The sequence below is a fragment of the Equus quagga genome, chromosome 13 (assembly GCF_021613505.1).
Source record: "Equus quagga isolate Etosha38 chromosome 13, UCLA_HA_Equagga_1.0, whole genome shotgun sequence".
In the NCBI taxonomy this organism is placed as follows: domain Eukaryota; kingdom Metazoa; phylum Chordata; class Mammalia; order Perissodactyla; family Equidae; genus Equus; species Equus quagga.
In genome coordinates, this window is record NC_060279.1 from 48369546 (window position 1) to 48390123 (window position 20578).

Here is a 20578-nt window from a genome sequence, read left to right on the forward strand (position 1 = left end):
GCTAAAGGGGTCCTTCAGTCCTTTATGTATTAAAGCAGGTAGGATCAGACTTATCATAATCTTCCCACACATCTGAACGCTCATGAAAGATAGAGTAAACCCTATAAGACAAAAAGTACCCAGGTCCTCAAGCTTTGGGGTTTCCAGGAAATAAGCATTTTAGGTAACTCACTCGTATTAATAAAAACAAGAAATATCAGCAAGCATCATTTGAGAGTTGAGTGACATTCATTAGCAGTGTGATACTGGCACATGTGGCAGACATAGATGGACAGCTGACCCACTCCCTGTTCAATGTCCCTTTTCCCAGAGACCTTCCAGTGTGGCACTTGGGATTCTTCAGGCAGGAGGAAGTTCTGGCCAATGAGATGTAAGAAAAAGTCACTGAGTGGGGCTTCTGGAGGTGCAGCAGCTGTCTTGTGATCCTAAAGAAGAAAAGACATACAAAGTCTTTATCTTCAAATCAGAGCATCTTTGTTTCTCCATTGCTTTAGTATTTCCAAGCTGGCTTAATTAGCTTTCAAGCTGAAACATATCAATAACGGCCACCAGTGTGACATAATAAAACAGATTCACACACCACCTTCTGGCTCTTTCTCTGTTTTCTTAATTTGGTGGCACCCTTTCTTTCAGAGTGTGGAGTAATCATCTAAAAAAAAAATATTTGCCCAACCCAAATTCTCTAATTTGGTAATGTAGTTAAAAACTTATCGTCACTGCTGTTTGGATCCTGAGTCTTTAAAAAATGTTTTATGGTAATCAGAGGAAACTTGCCTGTGAAATTTTGTTAAATTTCTTGGAAGTTCACTTTGTTTTGGAAATTGCCAAGTTGTATTAAAATATCTTAAGAAGACTGTGCTTGGTGTTTTCCTTAGCCATCTCCAGTGATCGAATTTTCATTGTTGAAGTCAAAAGATAAAAGAGACCTCTATTTCTAGTTGTAAAAGTGTGTATTTGTTTGTTTGCTGTTGAAATGGCCAGTCTGCTGCTCGGTCGGGATGTCTCAGCGACGGTCTCAACAAACCCTGAATGTATCAGCACCTCTCTGATAGGTGCTCGCATGTCTATGAGGCAAACAGAGGTTCTAGAAAAGGACAAAACATTGACTTTCTGAGTTCAGTTGTGAAACAGCAAGACTGAACTTCACCAAGAGGACATTTTGAAGTGGAGGTGCTTGCTGCCTCATGTGAGCTATTCATATATTTCTTTCAAGAACAGAATCATAGGACATTGACGGGAGGGATACCATTGCTGGAAGAAAAAAATAGAACATTGATGGTAAGTAACAATTTAAAGGCTGTTTCATCCAAAGCCCTCATTTTACAGGAATGACCCTGAAGCCCAGAATGGGGAAATGGCCTGGCCAAGGTCACACAGCTATGTAGTAACAGAGCTGGGAGTAACACTCAGGTCCCTGAGATTTGCTGTTATTCAATCCCACCTTAATGGCTGTGATCAAAGGACATAGTTTCTCTCACACATAAAGAAATAACTAGGCTTTAAAAAAAGTTGGTTAGGTGACTAGTGAAGTATGTCTACCATGCAGCGGTGTCCTTAGTCAACCGCTACAGCCTGTTCATGCTCATGCTTTTATTTCTGCGTGACAAGTGCTCATTTGAATGCACAAGTGAACACACATACCCTGTGGAAAGATCATTAACTGAGCTGTGGTGGGGCCCATAGGGAGTAAACCACACGTTTGTGTGTGTACTGCTGGCAATGATGGTATGAATGAGCTCACTGCCCATCTTAGGGTTATGGGTTCCAAACACACAATCCCTCTCTTAGAGAGTCCCCGATCTGTATTAGAAACAAAATCTATACGTGCAGAATGACTGATTATCTATCTATCATCTATCTATCTATCTATCTATCTATCTATCTATCCATCTATCTATCTATCTATCATCTATCTATGTATCTATCATCTACCTATCTATCTATCATCTATTATCTACCTCGGATAAATGTGTTGTGTGTGAGTGTACGTATCATGATAAAGACATACTCGTACATTTCCTTATCAGAGTGTTTCATTTACCAAGAATCTTGCAAAAGCAAACAGGCCTCCAGTTTTATTTTTTTCCCAGTTACGACCTTCTGCATCAAATTGGGGTTTTGTAGGGTTTAACAAATCACATTGCAAACTACTGCTCATTCTGACATTTAAATATGAGTGAAATTCAATTAAAATGAACACAGCAAACAACTTTAAAGAGGAAAGGAAGCTATTAAAAGAGAATCCGGTGGCCTATGTGGAAAGAACCGATCCTATCAGCGTGCTGGGGCCTCAGATTGTGTCTACTTTTGACTTGTTTTTGTGCCATTTGAACTGCCCTCCACAAGCTCCTTCTATAGCAGCCGGGTGAGCCCTTGCCCATGTTGGTCCCACCAAGCTGAAGCCTTTCCGATTCCTGGCACCCACTGGCAAGCACCGCTGCCACAGGTGAGTTGGAGTCAAGCCACGAAATTTTAGCATCTAGTTAAAATCAGAGCCTAGGTTCAGAATTTCTCTCCAAATTCTGAAAATTAAAAAGGCAAAGCAACAATAACATCAACAAACAGCCCAAAGCAAATGCTGCAAGTTCTCTTTGTGCTAATTTTGTACCAATATCAAACTCTTAACCTTCTGAATGTACAAAGAGGTTTTTATTTGAAATCCAAGGAACAAATGACCTCTTCAAATTCATAATGAGGTATGCATTGAATGGAACACGGCCCAAGGTGAGTCATTCATTAATCATAAACAAAACAGCCCCTGATCAAGGACACATCAGAACACACTGTAAAAAGGGCCCGGGTTGCCCAATCCCTTTATTTAATATTAACTACATTATGTTTTTCATGTGAGTTCTGAGAAGGTGCTTTTCTCACTTTCTTTGTAGCCAGCCCAGTGTGAATGGATAATTACTTCCCTTAACGCTGTTTCCCCTGAAGGGTAACCCTGTTCAACAAGACGGCGACCCAATCTCGCCTCTCCTGGGGGGAGGGGGCATCCGTAGCTGCAGACTTTTAGCTGGAATCCTTCAAGCGTAAAAACATCCGCCAACAGGAATATTTCACATGACATGAATAATATTTGTGATTAATAACAGCTAACTAGAGAAGCACAATCCAAGAAATACATTATTAGCTTATTACAGATATCTGATATGCTAATTATCTTCAAAAATTTCATAGATGATGACTGTTTTCGTAGAAATTTAAGCAGGGGAAGAGGAAATTTAAACTTTTATGTAAGTTGGAAACAAAGCATTGGGGTGCTTGGACTTTAGAAGACCTGGGAATCGTATTTGGGATTTAATTCTGTCCAATGAGAAGGAAATTAAATAATGAGAATGGAAATCAGTGTGAGATTGAAATTTGAGTCAAGGAGAACTTGCGGTCAGCTCAGGAGCTCTTCCTTACCTTTCTTGACAAAAGGCTCCCAGCGTTGCAGCAGGCGGGTAACACGATGCGGTTTGGCAAGAGTCACCTGGGTGCCTTTCGTGGGTGTGTGTGTTGCTGCTTTCCTTAGACCCAAAGGATTTGCTCCTGGATCCCAGCATTCCCAGTGGAGCTCTTTTCCCATTTGCTCTGGCCTCACCCATGTCCCAACCAGACTCAACAGTATGTGTAACTGGGCCAAACTAGCTTAGGCGCTGTCATTGACACATCACAGAACGTAATGCTGTAGGGGGCCCAAGAGCTCACACAGCTACCTAGGGGAGGAGCCCGGAGTAAACCCTCCGGGAACAGCTGAGTTCCAGAAAGTGTCAGTAAGTCGCCCAAGATCCCAAAGGTGATAGAATTCTGGCTGTAGAGTCTGCTGCCTGCTGCGGGAACAGTGAAACACTGTCACTTTGGACTGTTTGCTTAACCACAAGTGTTCTCAATCTCACCTTCCAGAAGTTTACAATAAAGAGAGACATTTTGATGTTGACGGCAAACAAAATAGGTTGAAAACATGCCTCAGTTAGACTGTAAATTAGGAGAGATAGACTCTCCAGCAGGGAAATAGCCCATCTCTGGCCTCCTTCCTGCAGTCTCACTGCCAGGATGATGCGTCCCCCATGTCTCTCTCCAGCATCCCCTAAACTGGACTGGGTTATCTTTGTATTCTCAATTCTGGAATAAAAGAAATTAGGTCACAGTGGGGCTACTGCTCAGGGTTCTGTCAGCAAGACACCCTTCAGGCCTCCAAGACTGGACATTGGTAGTCTGCGGGTCACGATGCCCCTCCCTGGAAAACCAGAGAATCTGCTTTAAACAACGAGTTTGTCACAGCAAACCAAGGATCAAGGCAGAGCACCCCATCTGCAACAGAAGTCCCATGAGGATGGAGACCTTGGCTCCCTCATTCATTGCTGTCTCCCCGGGATCTAGAACTGGCCCCAATCAGACACTTATTTATTAAAAGAACCACTGATTTGAACATTTTTCAGCACCTACCACATGCCAGACTTGTAGCAACTCTAACAGGAGACGAAGCCGCCACCCTCAATGAGTTCTTAGTCGATTACAGACAGAAGACAAGGTGGACCCCGTGAATTCGTGTTTAAGAGAGTGGCCTCCTGGGCCAGGGAGCCTGGATCAGTTGCTTGACTGCCATTTGCTGGCTGGGTGACCTTTGACGAGCTACCTAACATCTCTGGGTTCCATTTTCTCCATTGTCAAAGGGGGAGACTCACAATCCTTACACACATAGAGGATTGCCTGAGGCTTTGAAATTACAGCCGGAAGCTTCAGCACAGAGCAGGGCCCACTGTAAGTGCCGGATGTATGTTAGCTGCTATTAATATTATCATTATCATCACTGTTGTTTTCCTCTATTTTCCTGTTAGCATTTCTGGGTAAGCATTCTGAGTGATATCTGGAACACACACAAAGACCATCTGCATGTCTATATCCATCTCCCTCCTAAGGGCTTGCAATTCTATTACAGGGTATACTCATCAACTCTCTCAAATGTCTCAAGAGTAGAAAAACAAGAAGGAAATTGCTATTTTCCTTTTTTTCCTCCTTTCAAATGAGCAGTTTCCAGCTCAAACCCTGCACATAGTAGGTGTGTTCCAGACATTTCAGGGAACCCAGGTGCATTCAGGAAACTTAGGGTCATAAAAGAGCTTTGTCACTTTGAGCAAGGGAACTGAGGCCAACCCTGAAGGTTCCTCTGCTTCGAGAGGGGCAGCTGGGAGCACGGAGGAAGTCAGCTCGATGACTGCTTAGTTGCCGCCAAAGCTGTAATCGCTGTTGCCTGCACCAGCGTGCGTGTTGTAGGCAGCTTTGATTGAAAAGTTAATCAGTAGGCTTGAGTTTCTATCAATAAAGAGGAGAGAGATTGATTTAAATACTTGATGAAAATTTTTTTAAAGCCCTAAGCCCCAAATATCTTAAACTGTAGAGAGATTGAATGCAGAGACAAGGAAAGATGAGCTGCGGCAGGTTTTCATCAGAACAATAAAGTTTTCAAGAGGAAAGTGTCTTGGGAGCAGGAGTTCAGTCTTGACCTGGAACTTCAGAAGGAAGATGGGTCAGAAAAGGATGAGAGTTGCCAAGTGGGTGGGTGTGTGTTTGTGGGTACAGGATGGACCAGCGCGATGCTGGTGACTTCCTGACACCCCCACCCGCATCCCAAGACAGTCTGAGGCCTGAGAGGACGTAGACGAGCTGTGCTCTCCTGCAGCAGCTCACATAAGAGTGAACAGCCCGAGAGGAACGACAGCTGGGCAGTCAGTGGCGGGACGAGCTTTGGGGGTCGAAGCGGTTTGTCAAGGCTTCCTGAAGAAGAGCTACTTGAGTGAGGCCATGAAAAATGGGCATTTTAGAGCCGAAGTACCACTCAAGTCATCAGGCACAACTCTTTAGCTGATGATTTGGAAAAAGGACAAACATGCCAGGTGGTAGAAAACAAACAAATGAAATGGAACGTTTTTTCTCAATCCCCATTGTGTCCCGGGATGGCTATATGGGCCTTCAATAACCCAGTGGTGATGGAATAATAACAATAATTGCCATTTATTAAGTGCTTACCATGAGCAGGCCCCGTGCTCGGGACTGTTCAGGCAGTCTCTCATTTACTCTTCCCAACCCCCTTGTGAGGACACTAATTTAACTGCATTTTATCTTATAGATGAGAAAACTGAGCTTCAGGAGAGGAGAATAACTTGTCCAGGGTCACAGAGCTGGCAAAGTGTGCAGCTGGGGTTGAAAGCTCATTCATTCACCCCCTGCACTGCTTGAAGGCCATTTCAGTATATTACAACTCTGCTCAGAAGCAGAACAGGAAAACAAGTTTCTAACAGATGACAGAGCTGATTTACCCAGTGACGTAAATTCACGTCAAATTCCTAGGACAGTGCCTAACACAGCTCAATACATCTTAACAGAGATTCATTTTTACTATTAAAATATCTTCTATAGAATATAGAAGAAAATAGGTACTCAATAACTGGCAGGTGGTATTATAATGACTGATATTACTAACACATGAGCTTTATTCCCCATTGCCTTCTCCTGTAGATTCAATGTCCTTTCACCCTTGGCTATTTCCCTCCCATTCCCTGCACCGAATGCACCTTTGGGGTTCCATGCCCTTGATAGAGCTGTTCCTTAGCCAGGGGTGCCATTCTTCATTTTTTGCCCATCGGAAAAACTGCTGCACTGCCCAGCTCAAGACCTGCGCTCCCCTGGTGTTTGTCCTTACCACCCCCCTTAACGTCCTCATTTGCCCCTGTAATCTGAATGCCTCCTCCTTGGTGAGGGCTCCAGGCTTTGATGACACTTTGATTAGCCCTTATTAATTTTTCTTGCATCATTCTGAGACATAAACATGATTATTTCTCCCAATTCAACTCTGAGCTCCTTGAAGTCTGGAGGGTGCTTGCTAAAATTTACGCTCTCTCCCTCCTCGCCCTTCACCCTGCCCGGCCTCTAGAACTGTGATTGGCGCCCAGTAGGCACTCAGTGATCGATGTGAATTGCAGATTATTTCTGAGAATCCCACCTTAGAATCTGAATGCTTTCTATAGAGAGGTGGTTGCTCAATAAACTGTTGCTGGATGTTGAATCCTCACCAGGGATATGCTGATCAGAGAACTGGATCTGCCCTTTAGAGGGACGGGGATACGCTTTGAACAGGAATGACTGGCAGAAAGAGAGGGACAAGGGAAAGCGGCGCAGGTTGGGGATTGAGAGCAATGCTGTGGATACGAAACAGGATTGTTGAGATATTGGCCCTCAAACAATCATTACCGTAGAAACTAGAACCAGGGCTGGGTAGGCATCTGCCTAGCTTGCTAGACGGTTATCCTGGGTTGGTTGGGGAACATCCTGTAGTAAATGCATCAAATCTCACTCCTCGTCCCCAGGGGAGCTGTCAGAGTCACACATGCCATCAGGCACTTCAGTGACCTCCAAATCACTGCGCGACAAAAGCATCTTTTGATTGATTCAGCAACTCCCAAACAGGAAAGACCTGGCTGTCACAGCACAGGAGCCAGCAATTAGCAACGAGAAGAAACTCAGAGGCTGGGAGTTTGGATTTTGGCACGGAGGATAAAGCCAAAAAAGAGCTCTTGATCCAAACACCCAAACATCCTGGCCTGTGACCTGACTCATAGCTAGGAGTGAAATAGAGTATGAGAGCCATCTATGAGAATAGTGATATTAGTATCAGAATTAACAGATACCCATTGAGCACTTCTCAGGGTTAGGTATTGCACATATACTTAGAATTAATTTAATTTAATCCTTAAAACAGCTCCATGGATAGGGAATACTATTTCCATTTTATAGAGGAGAAAATGGAAGTTCAGACAAGTTAAGCACGTTGCCCGGTGTCAAACAGCAGGGAAGAGGTGACCCATGGATTTGGAGCCAGGTCTTTCTGGTCCCAGCACATGAGCATCCGCACGTTTGGACGCGCTCTGTTGAGGAGCAGCCTTGGTTGGCGATCTGGTTGTACGAAGAGGACTCAAGTTTGAGGACAGACAAAAACTTACCCAGTGAATCCTTGCTTGTGAAGCACAACCTTTTCCTTTTTTTCCTCCCAGATAAAGTACCTGCTTCCCTCTCTATAGCTAAGTGTGCAATGACCATCTGCATAACATTCGGTTTCAAAATGTTAGGCGCAAGGTAATTACAGTTTACCCACTGGCCATATTTAATTTTTCCAATGTGTTTTTATTCATTTCCCCCCTTCTAGGGCCTTTCCTGGTGTATTTTTTCCAAAATAGAAAAATTCTTAGTCATTAATCTAGCACTAAAGTAATTATTATTACAGATATTATTTTTTAACAGAAAGATTTAGTAGCATTAAAGAAGATTTTGGATAAAAAATGACCAGAGCAAATACCCAACCACTCTAGTATAATTCTATTCATTTCTTACATGTTATCTTGGACAATTTGACTAAAGAGCTAGGTTTTCACGTAGGCGTTATGTACACAAACTTTTTTTGTATATCTTCCATAGATTTATGTAAAATTTTTAATGTTAAGAAAGAATTCCATCATATTGAGTTTCCCAATTTCCCAGTGATTCTCCATTTCCTTGGATATTTAGGTTGAGTCTACTTTTTGGGTATTGTAGCTAACACTGTGATAATTATCTTTCACAAACACTTCTCTTCAGTTTCCTAAAGCAGGAATTTATTTTCCCAAACTACTTTGATGTATCCTTCCGATCTAATTTTAAAAAGCTGGCAAAGGACACTTGAATTTGCTGACAAACTATTTTAAGCCATTTTGGGGTTCTTTTTACTGAACCAACATCACTGTGCACCCAGATGGCATGATCCTCGAGTCATCATTGCCCTCGCCCAGTGGTGACGATGAGCTGCACAAGGCGGAATCTGTGCGGGGACTTCATGAACCCAGCCTGTCTGTGGGAGGGTCAACAGCGCATGTGTTAACTGTGGCTGGTGCCTGGTGGTTCATAGGCACTAGCACTGAGCACGGTGCTCCACACATAGTAGGCCCGCAGTCAATTTTATTGAATGCTTGTGTGACCTCCTCCATTCTCAGAGTACCTTCTGAGGTTGTTCTAACGATTAGTCCCATTTTACAGATGAGAGCACTAAGGCTTAGAGTCACATGGATAGTAAATTGTGATGCTAATTTAAATCCAGTTCTGCCTGTTCCCAGAGTTTTTCTCTCTTTCTTAAAAAATAAAAGTACTCAAGCCTGCTGTCTTCGCCATGCCACTGTGCTGCTCTTAGCTGGCAGTGCATCTGCATATTTTCTTCTTTTTTATCTCATCTCATTTCTGGGAGTCCTTCAGAGATTCCAAAATAATCTAAAACAAGGTTTCATTCTGTTTTTGTCTCTAGTCTTTAAAAAGAGATGGAGGGACCAGGACAACTAGTGTATTAAGCTGCCTGGTGTCGACAAGGCAGGCCTGGCATAGACGTATTCATTGAACAAATACTTCACAAGCCTGTGCCTGGCATGGGGCTGGCATACATGCAGATGAAATCCTATCGAGATCTCCAGTGAAGGCAGAGTGGAATGAAGCAAACAATAAGTGAACAATAATGACTGAGCATGACGAGTACTCCAAAGACAGTAAATGGGATGCTGAGATATGGGTGACAAGACGGGGTGAGACGGACCCAATCTCAACACGTTGATCAGTTACTGCTCTCCTTACTCGCAGAGGTGAAATCTCTGTTGGAACTTTATTCCGATTTTGGCGTGTTCTAAGGTGCCAATTCTCTTTTGCTTTTTCAGTTTAAAAGCTGAAGTGACAAGTGACCTCTCAAGTACTCATGGAACCCTAATACTGGCTTAAGACCTGACCAAGTCAGTTTTTCATGCCCTTCTTTTTAGACCAGAGTTTTTCAATCTCAGTACTATTGAGATTTTTGTGCCAGATAACCCTTTTCGTGAGGAGCTGTCCTGTGCACTGTAGGATGTTTAGCAGCATCCCTGGGCTCTACGGACTAGATGCCAGTAGCACCCTCCCTCCATAGTCTTGACACAAAATGTCCCCTTGGGGCAAAATTGCCCTTGATGGAGAATTATTGCTCTAGACTTATAGATGATAACATTTTTTATGTCATGGATAATTTCCAGAATCCTACAAAATCCAGGAAATAATAATTGATATTAAGTTCTTTCTATGTGCTGCATATTCTCTTAACTGCTTTACACACATTATCTCATTTTATTTTCCCAGCGCTCAAATGAGGAAGGTATTGTTGCCACCTCCTTAAGGGCTAAGATCACATAGTCAGTCAGTAGCAGAGACCAGGAGTGAAGCTAAGCCTGTGTGACCCACAGCCATGGTTGGAGAAACAGCTGGAGTTCTCCAGCACCATGGATGGGTGTACGGGCATCATTGAGTCATCTAAATCAGCACCTGTCACATTTTACAATGTATCTCGATTACTTGGGGATCTTCCTTAAGGGCTGATTCTGATTCTGCAGGTCTAAGGGTGGAACCTGAGATTCTGCTTGTCCAAGAAGCTCCCAGGTCACACTGATGCTGCTGGCCCATGGACCACACGCTGAATTTCACGGCCCTGGAGCAGCAGTTCTGAAGACTTTCTGGATTACAGATTCGGCCAAGAATCTGGAAAGTTATCCACATCTGCCCAGAAAGCTGCAATCATGCAAATAAACCTAAAAGCCCAGGTTAAGATCTCTAGCTCTCTCTAGAACCACGTTTAACACTTCCCTGCCAAACAGATGGATCTCATCTGTTTCAGCAGATTTCTGATAAAGCGGAATTCCAAATGCCGCTTTGGCTTACCTCATTCCAACCATTTCAAAACAGTCTGAGAGTCCTTGTAGGGCCCACATTGCATCTTTCTTATCCTAGCACAAGCTCATTACCTCCATCATTGCCCTGTGTAGAGACAGAGAAGCTGGGCATCCTTATCAAAGCATTGGCCTCAAATCCAACCCACCACTTTCTTATTTTCCCCGTCTTAGAAAATTCTTCAAGTCCTGCATGGCGTCTTTCCATAATAATGCCTGCTTCCCACCCACTCCCCCCTTCCATTAACAATTATCTACGTAATGCATATGCCATGTGATACAGTTATCAGAAAGTGATGTTACCTGAACATACAGATACAAAACAATATGAGAAGGTACTTTTCTAAAAGAACAGATAACCTTAAACATTAATAAGTGGAAAAATCTGTGAAATCAAAGCATTTTTTCTTTTTTATATAATAGCCTTTCATTCTTTTTATGATTTTGTCTTTGAAAGCTCTTTCTGCAGATGACAGGTAATATTGTTCTTCCATCCTGCTTCAGACAGAATTAAGGGAGGATGGGGAAAAAAAACTATTGTAGAACCTCTCCTTTCTGCAACACGATTTTTATAATTAATATATACAACTGAGCAGAGAAAGGTACGTTATAATGAAATGCAATTAAGAGGTGTTTGTTCTTTTCACACACATGATGACTATAATTTCCTTGGCTGTTTAGAAGTCAACCATTATCATTACATTTTGCACATATCTTCTATTTTTTTTGGTCCTGAATTTGTTTATTTTCAATAAAAAAACAAACATGAATTGAGAGCATTTGGGATATTTAGATAATATCACCTTTTAAGTATGGTCCTTGGTGATCATTAAACCTAACACCTTTTATGGTATTTCTTGCATTGGCATGGCTTCCAATTTTTAATTAATGGACCTTTAAAAATAGCTCCAAATAAAACTGTAATTTCAATTTATAAGAAAGCTTGGGTTGGATGACAACATTATGTTTTCCTTCCATGTGGAAATGAACCACTCTGATTTTATAGTTATCTGTCATCTTGAACTTTAATTATAACTCTCTTGTACAACCTGACATTTAGTCACGTAGGCTGGGCTGCCCTCTCTTCAAGCTCCCCATCTTCTTTTTCCTTCGTCCTGATCCTCTCCAACTTGAATGGAAAAATAAGGATTGACAGGACCCAACAGTCACTTGCTGGGTAAGTGGTGCGTGACGGGGTGAAACCAGGCGCCTGTACTTCTGATTCTCCCTGGCTATTTTCATCACTGAAAGTGTTTGGCAAGTCAGCACCAGCCTAAAGGACAGAATCTATTTGGAATTGCTGAGCTTGAGTGTGGAGAAACTCACCTTTGACCCAGAGACCCACCAATATGGGAAAAGAGAACTATCGTCTCAAACAATAGGTGATTAATAAAAATGTGTGGTTTGACTGAAGCCAGTAGCTTTATTGAGATGAGCAGGAATAAGCACAATTATAGGGCAGGGCCTCTGACACTAAATGTTAGGGCATAATTTTTATTCAACATCTTTTAAGTATCTTGGGAGCTGAAATTAAAGATGGTGGTGGCATTTGCTGTTATTTATTTATTTATTTTTGCTGAGGAAGATTCGCCCTGAGCTAACATCTGTGCCAATCTTCCTCTATTTTGTATGCCAGTCGCCACCACAACATGGTTACTGACAAGCAGTGTAGGTTCGCGCCCGGTAACCAACCTGGGCTGCCAAAGCAGAGCATGCCAGACTTAACCAGTGGGCCATGAGGCCAGCCATGAAATTGCTCTTATTTACTATATTTCCTTTTTGGGGATGTTTAAAGCACACATGTCAAATAATGGTTATTGCCTTCAAAGAGCCATTTTTAATATTTCCGAAGCTGTTATCAGGAAAACAGGATTGCTGGTTAGTTCATGACTATGGTTTTTTCTCCAGGCACAGAGAGTTGGGAGATGTGGAAGAGAGCACAATGCAGCAGATGTTTCTTTCTTTTTATTTTCTATATGTATAGTGTGTTATTAAAGTGACAGTATCAGTTACTAAAAATCTCAGCTCTTTTCTGCCCATAAGTAGAAGGAAAATACATAGAGAGCAAGATGTAAAGAAAAAGAAATAATTGGATCCCAAGTAAGCACCTCTCCCACTAGCCTAGCTATTGCCAGTTCAACTTACAGAGCCTTCTATGTGCCAGGCAAAGCTTAAAAGGATACAAAGATGAATAAAACAATAATGCCTTCCATTGAGAAGCTCTTTGCTAGAAATATCCAAAGCAGGGATAAGTTCCAGTAAGACGGTGGGAAAGATTTCACACCCTGGCAGGTGCTGAGACCCTGGGCTCACAGGCCAGCATGCTTCTTGTTTCTGACTTGCCTCTGCCAGACTGCCTCCAGCTCTCGTGTTAGTAGTAAGTTGGCCTCTGCTTGGTCCTTATTGATTATTGATAAAACAGTTCCTTTCAAATCTAAATGAAAAAAAAGAAAACTTGAACTCATAGAAACAGAGAGGAGAAAAGTGATTGCCAGGGGCTGGGGGGCAGGAGAAATAGGGAGAGGTTGCTAAAAGGGCACAGACTTTCAGTTATAGGACAAATAAAGGCTGAGGATCTAATACATAGCCTGATGACTATAGCTCTTAACACTATTGTGTGATTGAAATTTGCTAAGAGTAGAACTTAAATGTTCTCACCAGCCAAAACAAAGGTAGCTAAGTGGGGTGATAAGTGTGTTAATTAACTCAATGAGGGAGTCCTTTCACAAAGTACATATACATCAAATCATCACATACACTTAAAATATCGCACAATTTTATTTGTCAATTGTACTTCAAAAAAGATGAAAAAACCCAAAGTAGTCCCTTTCACCGGAGAGAGCTGCTTATGAACCCTGGGTGTGGGGAGATTTGAAATCCTTTTCCGTGTATCCCTCATTCCCTGATCTTTCCAACCAATGTAGAAAACAAAAAGATGTAAAAATGAGCAGCCACGTGCCCCTGCTCTGTCCGACTTTCGCTCCCAGCCCAATATACTTTCCTTCCCAATAAGAAGCGTAGCTTTCTCAACAATTAAGTTATGTCTTAATTAGCTTCTCCTCTACGCCTGTCTGCTTTTTATGAACGGTTAGCATGAAACCACTTCTCTGCTCAGCTCTGAACTTTTACAACCTGCTGGGCCAGGGTTTGTTTTTTGTTTTCTCTCTTTCTTTTTTTTTTAATTCAGGCTGTTGCAAAACCCAGTTTGAATCTAAAAGATTTTACAGGTATTTGTGCGGTGGTCTCTTGCCTTAGGCTTTGCAATTTGTTTCTCTTGGTCTGTCTGCTTGGCTCCGCTCCTGCCCTGCCAGAGGGTGTGGGTCATGTGACGTCCCAAGGTCCCTGCCAGCTCTGGGTCCTCAGACAGTGTGGTTGTTCGGGTGCTCAAGAGTCCTCGGAGGCCATGCTCTTTCCTTTTCCCCCTGTTCAATTGCAGAGCCCACTAAGTTTCCAAGTGGCTTTCAGAGTGGCTCTCTCCTCCTGATTGTCAAGTGGGACAGAGGACTCCACATAGTTGTCATGAAGAGTAAGGGAGACAGCGCTGTCCAAAGAACAGGGTGTGGCCTGGTGGTGAAGAATCCAGGTCAGAACTCAGAATTCAGGCTCTGCTCAGTCAGTAGCTGTAATCTTTGAGCCAATATTTAACCCCATGAAGCCTCAGCTCCCTCACCCTTTAAAACAGGGAGAATAATGCGTCCTTCTTTATAGGGTGGTTGTGAAGATCAAATCAAAGCTCTCAGCACAGAACTTAGGACATACTACCTAGCAGTTGGTACCTGTCGGCAAGCATGAGGTTTCTTCCGTGTGTATGAGAAATGAAGCTTGACCAGGATCGGGGGATTTGTCGATTAAATGCCGTGTATTAAATGTTGAGCCTCAGAAGGCAACATAACCTTTTAGAAGCATGACCAATGGGATCATACGCCCAAATTCAGAGCCACCTTCCTCAACAGATTTTTTTTCTCTTCTTGATCAATATATTATTGTCTCAGAGTCCATTTTGACTTTTCCTTACCAGTCGCATCTGAAGAGTCTCTTTGGGGTTTGAATGAGGCCCCACATCTCCTAATGCTCCTGATCTCAGACCATCAGGAAAGGTTTGCTCTCTAATCAGAGCAGGCTGCACCGGCGGCTGAGCTGTGGAGTTGCACAGGCCCTGCTCTCAGAAGGGCCCTGAGCGCGCTTCAATCTCCTACTATTGCTGTCTTGAAACTCTTAATCATTTTGAACATGGGGTCGTACCTTTCCATTTTGCACTGGGCCCTGCAAGTTAGACAGCAGTCCTGTCTCCAGTCCGCATAAACTGGACTTTGGCTTCTGATGGCTGCGGGAAACCACCGGCACACTCTGCCTGTTCTCTGAGCCTCCTTAAATCCTGTTCCTGAAGTAGGTTGTTTGCTTTCGATCAACTTCAGCTTAGAAAGTTGACAATTGGTGAACTCCTTGCTGGACCTTGTGGGCAAATGCTCTACTATTTTACTCTTATGAAAAAAGCCCAATCTATTTGAATCAATTCCACATACACCCTTCACCGCAGTCAGCTTCTCTTTGCTGCCTGATATCAAGACCAACGAAGGCAGGGGTGACTGCAACATTATTGTGGGTGATTTGATTAATGTTGCTTTTCATGGTCATGTGAGCTAGGCACCGAATGCCCTCTCAGACATTTGGGACCACTTGCCCCACGGTTAGAACATCAGACCTCGAGACAGTTCTCTCTGAACTCCAAGAAAACATAGCTCCTGGGTCACCTTTGTTGACCTGCCCCATGATGAGATAGTGACCCAAGCCCCTTGGGGACTCAAACGTCCCTGCTCCCAGCTCCTACACACTGTCACAATGCCTCTTGCCAATTCCACGTATCTGCCCTGCATCATTTTGGTTTCTCTCCTATTTCTCCTTTAATGTCAGGCTATGCCCGGTGATTGACAATTATAATTATTCCTCAGAGAGCCCTATATTAATAACAGCAACTGATCTAGCTCAGATGATTTGAAGCATCTTTATTTCCTAACTTCAATTGTGAGAATTTAGCTCCTCTAAGCTTGAATTCTGCAGCTTGCAAAAGAGAACTAAGACCGACCAGGTTTCAAAATAATAAGTAACCTGCCTCTCCACATCAGCCCAAATGCAGAGCCCCTTCTCCTCAATAGATTTTTTTTTCCTCTTCTTGATCAACATATTATTATTTTAAAAAATCCATTTTGACTTTGCCTTGCCAGCAAAGGCTCTCCATGCTCTCTGCTGCACAGCAGGAAGCTCTTTTAGACTCACTCAGATTGGTGGGTGGAGGAGACCACAATTATACCCCCTTTCAATGACACGTCTGGGGTTGCAGTGACTCCAGACAAAGAAGCTGAAATGTATGAAAGTTTCTGTGTCTTCAAGACAGAACCTAAAAATACCTGCCTGAGATGCAGTTGGGAGCTATTTCCAACAACAGGGCTCCAAGGTTTTCCCGCTGGGAGCTTGAGAGCCTCTGAATTGTTTCCAGCAGGCTGTCTAGGGTACCTGGTGATCAGGGTGACACACAAAGACCAACGCCGAGGGTTAGAAGGCTCCCCAAGAGGCGCCTTAGCCTCCTGTTCCCACCCTGCTGTGCCAAGTGACAGGCTTCAGTGGGTGTGCTCCTGGCTATTCCAAATAGCCAAGGACACAGCCCATGCAGAAAGCAGGCTCCTCAGGGACCAGCGTTGTTGCCATTGGTCCTATTTCAAGGAGACTGCTCTGTCATGGGGAGATTAAAAAAGAGGGAAATGTGACCAGGAAGGAGGGGATCCTAGAGATTTTCCAGTTATTCCTTTTCCTAAGACTTCAATTATTTCTAAAATAGTGCCCCACCCAATGGTTGTGCAGCCTCCATTTTCATACTTCCTTTGACAGGACACTTACTACTGACAGAGGCATCACACCATTCCATCTTTGGCCACTTCTTTTAAAAACACTCATCCTTGTTCTTGAGTCCAAATTGACCTGTCTTTGGAATCTAAGTATTAGGGCACAGAGAATTCATCTAATTCATATTCTGTATTTTAAATTGTAGATACTTGGAAAGAGTGCTCACCTGTTCCACAAAGCCTATCTCCTTTAGGTCAATGTCTCTGTTTCCTTCGACCTTTCCTTTGGTGACCTTGAGTCTAACTCCACCTGGTCTTATTCCTCTGGAAAATCTGCCCAAGGCCTTCTCAACTGTGGCACAAAGGTCACACCTTCTGATGTAAGCTTCCAAGGGGGCATTCTGGGAACATTTCAACAGTGTTAAAATGGGGATGGGGTTTTCTCATGGAAGTCAGTGATGAACTCTTTCAACCTCAATTCTTTGAGACATCCACATGTCACCTTGGCTAACTTAATCTGGTTTTGAAATGTTGAATTTGAATTCCATGTCTGGCCCATGCTCAGGAGCATCTCTTCACTCTTAATAACGTGCAAGGTGAACCTCTTGGTTCCAGAAAAACTCTCAGTCTGGTGATGGTTGTCCTCTTCAGAAGGGCAAGGAAGACTTTCCTGATTCGTTGAGCTATTTGAAAGAAGAGAAACATTTATTAAAAGGGAGAGCAGAGGGAATCATACTGAGACCCTTTCTTTATTTCTTAAAAAGGATGTAAAATAGCTACATGAACTACAACGTAAAGAAGGGGTGATAATTGTACCAGAAAATCTGGGCGAAAGAAAGCAATACTGTCTTGTGTAAGGAATATTTCTCCTTTTATTTTTGTTATTTTTTGTGACCTATTCCTTTAAAAAAAGTTTTTTTAATTCGAAAGTTTTTAAACTCACGGGAAAGTTGGAAACACACTACAATGAATGGCAATATGTCTTCATCTAGATTTACCAATTGTTACCATCTTGCTATACTCACTACACCGCTCTCTTTCTCTTTTTCTCTCTCTCTCTCCCCCCCCACACACACACGCACACACACACACACACTCCATCCAAAAATAGTTCAAGGACATGACACATTGCCCCATTAAACACTTTATCAGTACCACCCAAGAATAAGACCATTCTCTTCCTCAACCAGAATACTATTATATCTAGAAAATTATTAATTCAATAACATTTATCCAACATACAGTCCATACTCAAGTTTTCTAAATTTTCAAAAAATGTCCTTTTGATTTTTAAAAAATTTTTAAATCCAGGATTCAATCAATTTCCTTGCATTTCATTGGCTCTTAGGTGTTCTTGTCTCCCCTGGTCCAGACAAGTCTCATTACTTCCCTCTTCTTCATCACACTGTGTCCTTTAAAGAATCCTGGACAGGATCCTGCAGAATGACCTTCTGGATTTGATGGACCATTTTCTCACAATTATATTCAGGTTAAATATTTCTTGCAAGAATAGAGGTCCCTCCCACGGCATCACACCAGGACATTTTTGTCTTTACTTTTGCATGTCGTTTTCCGTTTTGTTTTTTTCTAGGCATCTCTTAAGGCATATTCTTCCCTCTGCCATCAACACAACAGCAGCAATGACCATGACACCCACAACACAGCTCTCATTTCAAAAATGAGAGAAGATGGCTACTCGTGGGCAATTGTAATAGAATTAAGAGCAGGTGGGGGGCTGGCCCAGTGGCACAGTGGTTAAGTTCGCACATTCCATTTTAGTGGCCCGGGGTTTGCCCATTCGGATCCCAGGTGTGCACATGGCACCGCTTGGCATGCCATGCTGTGGTAGGCGTCCCACGTATAAAGTAGAGGAAGATGGGCATGGATGTTAGCACAGGGCCAGTCTTCCTCAGCAAAAAGAGGAGGATTGGCAGATGTTAGCTCAGGGCTCATTTCCCTCAAAAAAACCAAACCAAACCAACCAACCAAACAAACAAAAAAGAGCAGGTGGTGATGACCTTGTGTTTTGGAATGAGTCTATGCAGGGCCTTCCATTCTGGCCCCATGGTCAACTCTTGGTCACAGCTGCCCTATGAGGACACTGCTCCCCTGAGCTTCCTGCCCTCAGCTGCGTGTTCTGTCACCTGGTCTGTGAATCAACCCAGTTAATGACTGGACCTCACCAAGTTGCTCAGGAAGACAGCTTTTGGTTTTAACCATCTACCTCAGGGCTAAAAATCAACCTTAGGAGCACGTAAGTATTGGTGGAGGGGGTGGGTGGAGCTGACAGTATTCACAAATCAGATACTTTGCCATTTTTCTCCACTTTCATTGTGTTCCCCACTTGCATTGATTCCTGGACTCCAAGTTTCTTCTTCCTACCGTAGCACGTGATCCTCTCCCCAGCCAAAGCCTCTCACAGACATCAAATCCTGCATGTAGCTACCTGGAGAGCAAGGTCTCACTCACCTGTGACCTAGACTTCAACACAATCCAACCAAGGCCAGCATTTCAGTACAAGCGTTTCACTAGAAACCGTTTCTTTAGGATAGATAGCCATCTCTCCGTAGAGGTAGCCATAGATAAGATAGAAAGCTATACTAATATATATATACATTTACATATAAATATATGTTTTAAAGTTCTATGGCCAAACATGTTTGCGAATCAGTCCGTTAAACACAATTGAGTACGTTTTTTGCTGCAGATCCTTTAATACGATAATGTGCTTTGTGAGTCTCTAAGGAAGGATTGCTGTGGTGGTATTTCCCCACTCACAGGAACGAGAACCCTCATTTCCTGGGAGAGTCGGTGGAGGAGTTTGTGGAGCAGGGGCGCCCCAAACCTGCTGGTGAAGCCTCGCTTGCTTTAGGACTCGTACTTGTGCAGGGTCCCAGTAATGAGGTCTAGCTGGGAGTAGGTATGCTTTAGCGTCTTGTGCCAACCCGTTGGTTTCTGAAGCTAAAAGCACCATTAGCAGGAGACTGAATTGTCTTTTATTTAGAGCTCAAAACAACTTCACGGGGTGTTGACCCAATAGGTTCTGCTCTCCTTCCAAGTCATTAGCAAAGAAAACTCTTTGTACTTAGTAAGTATGTTTTTATTTTGGGATCTTTCACCAAAGAGCCAAGAGAGATCTCTGTTTTTCTAGCAAAGTTATGGCAAAATCCCACTCTGTTTCGTCCCTGGATTCACGAACCCTTTACGGGCATTATCTATGTGAGAGCCACCAAGCCACGTTCTATGGAGGCCATGAAGGGACACAAGGCTTGGTCTCTTCCTGCAAGAGCAGGGCTTTAGATTTCAATGTTATAATTGAAGCATAAATAGAAGCATAATTTGGGAATCACTACCTGTCCTTTCTCATCAGTCAGTTTTCTTTAAGCTTGCCACCAAGATAATTCTAAAAGTGCTAAGTCCTTCCCCTCAGATCTCTCCCCGACAATATCTGGAAGAATTTTAGGAAGCACAGTAATACTCGAGTTGTGTGCAGAATTCCATCTTCAGGAAAACATGGAGCCGGTGGCTAGGGTATCGGTTGCACACAGTCTAAACATTCCCGTAGTCTTAATTAACCACATTTGCTTTCCTCTTGGCTTCAGGCTTGAGTCAGACCAGCCATGCCCGAAGTCAGTTACAGCCCTGCTTGATCACGTGACGTGCGACTACATCTTGGCCTGTGATAAATGATTGTGTCTCTTGACTCACAAGAGTTTGTAACTTTTTTTTTAGCAGATATTGAATCATTATGATTGAATCAAACCAAAGTAAATGAATGTCTACTGCCATTGTTAGAAAGAGAGAGAAAGAAAGAGGGAGAGAGAGAGAGATGGAAGGAAGGAAGGAAGGAAGGAAGGAAGGAAGGGAGGAAGGAAGGAAGGAAGGAAGGAAGGAAGGAAGGAAGGAAGGAAGGAAGAAAGAAAGAAAGAAAGAAGGAAAGAAAGAAAGAAAGAAAGAAAGAAAGAAAGAAAGAAAGAAAGAAAGAAAGAAAGAAAGAAA

The 20578-nt window shown here is 43.0% G+C and overlaps 1 long non-coding RNA gene across 4 annotated transcripts in view; it reads left to right on the plus strand.

The window, feature by feature from the left end:
• Positions 1 to 440: 440 nt before the first annotated feature.
• Positions 441 to 20578, plus strand: part of LOC124250024 (uncharacterized) — a 51882-nt gene continuing 31744 nt past the window's right edge. For all 4 annotated transcript variants that reach the window (XR_006891510.1, XR_006891513.1, XR_006891512.1 and 1 more), the window contains exon 1: positions 441 to 1278. This is a non-coding gene — a long non-coding RNA (uncharacterized LOC124250024). The remainder of the gene's footprint in view (positions 1279 to 20578) is intronic.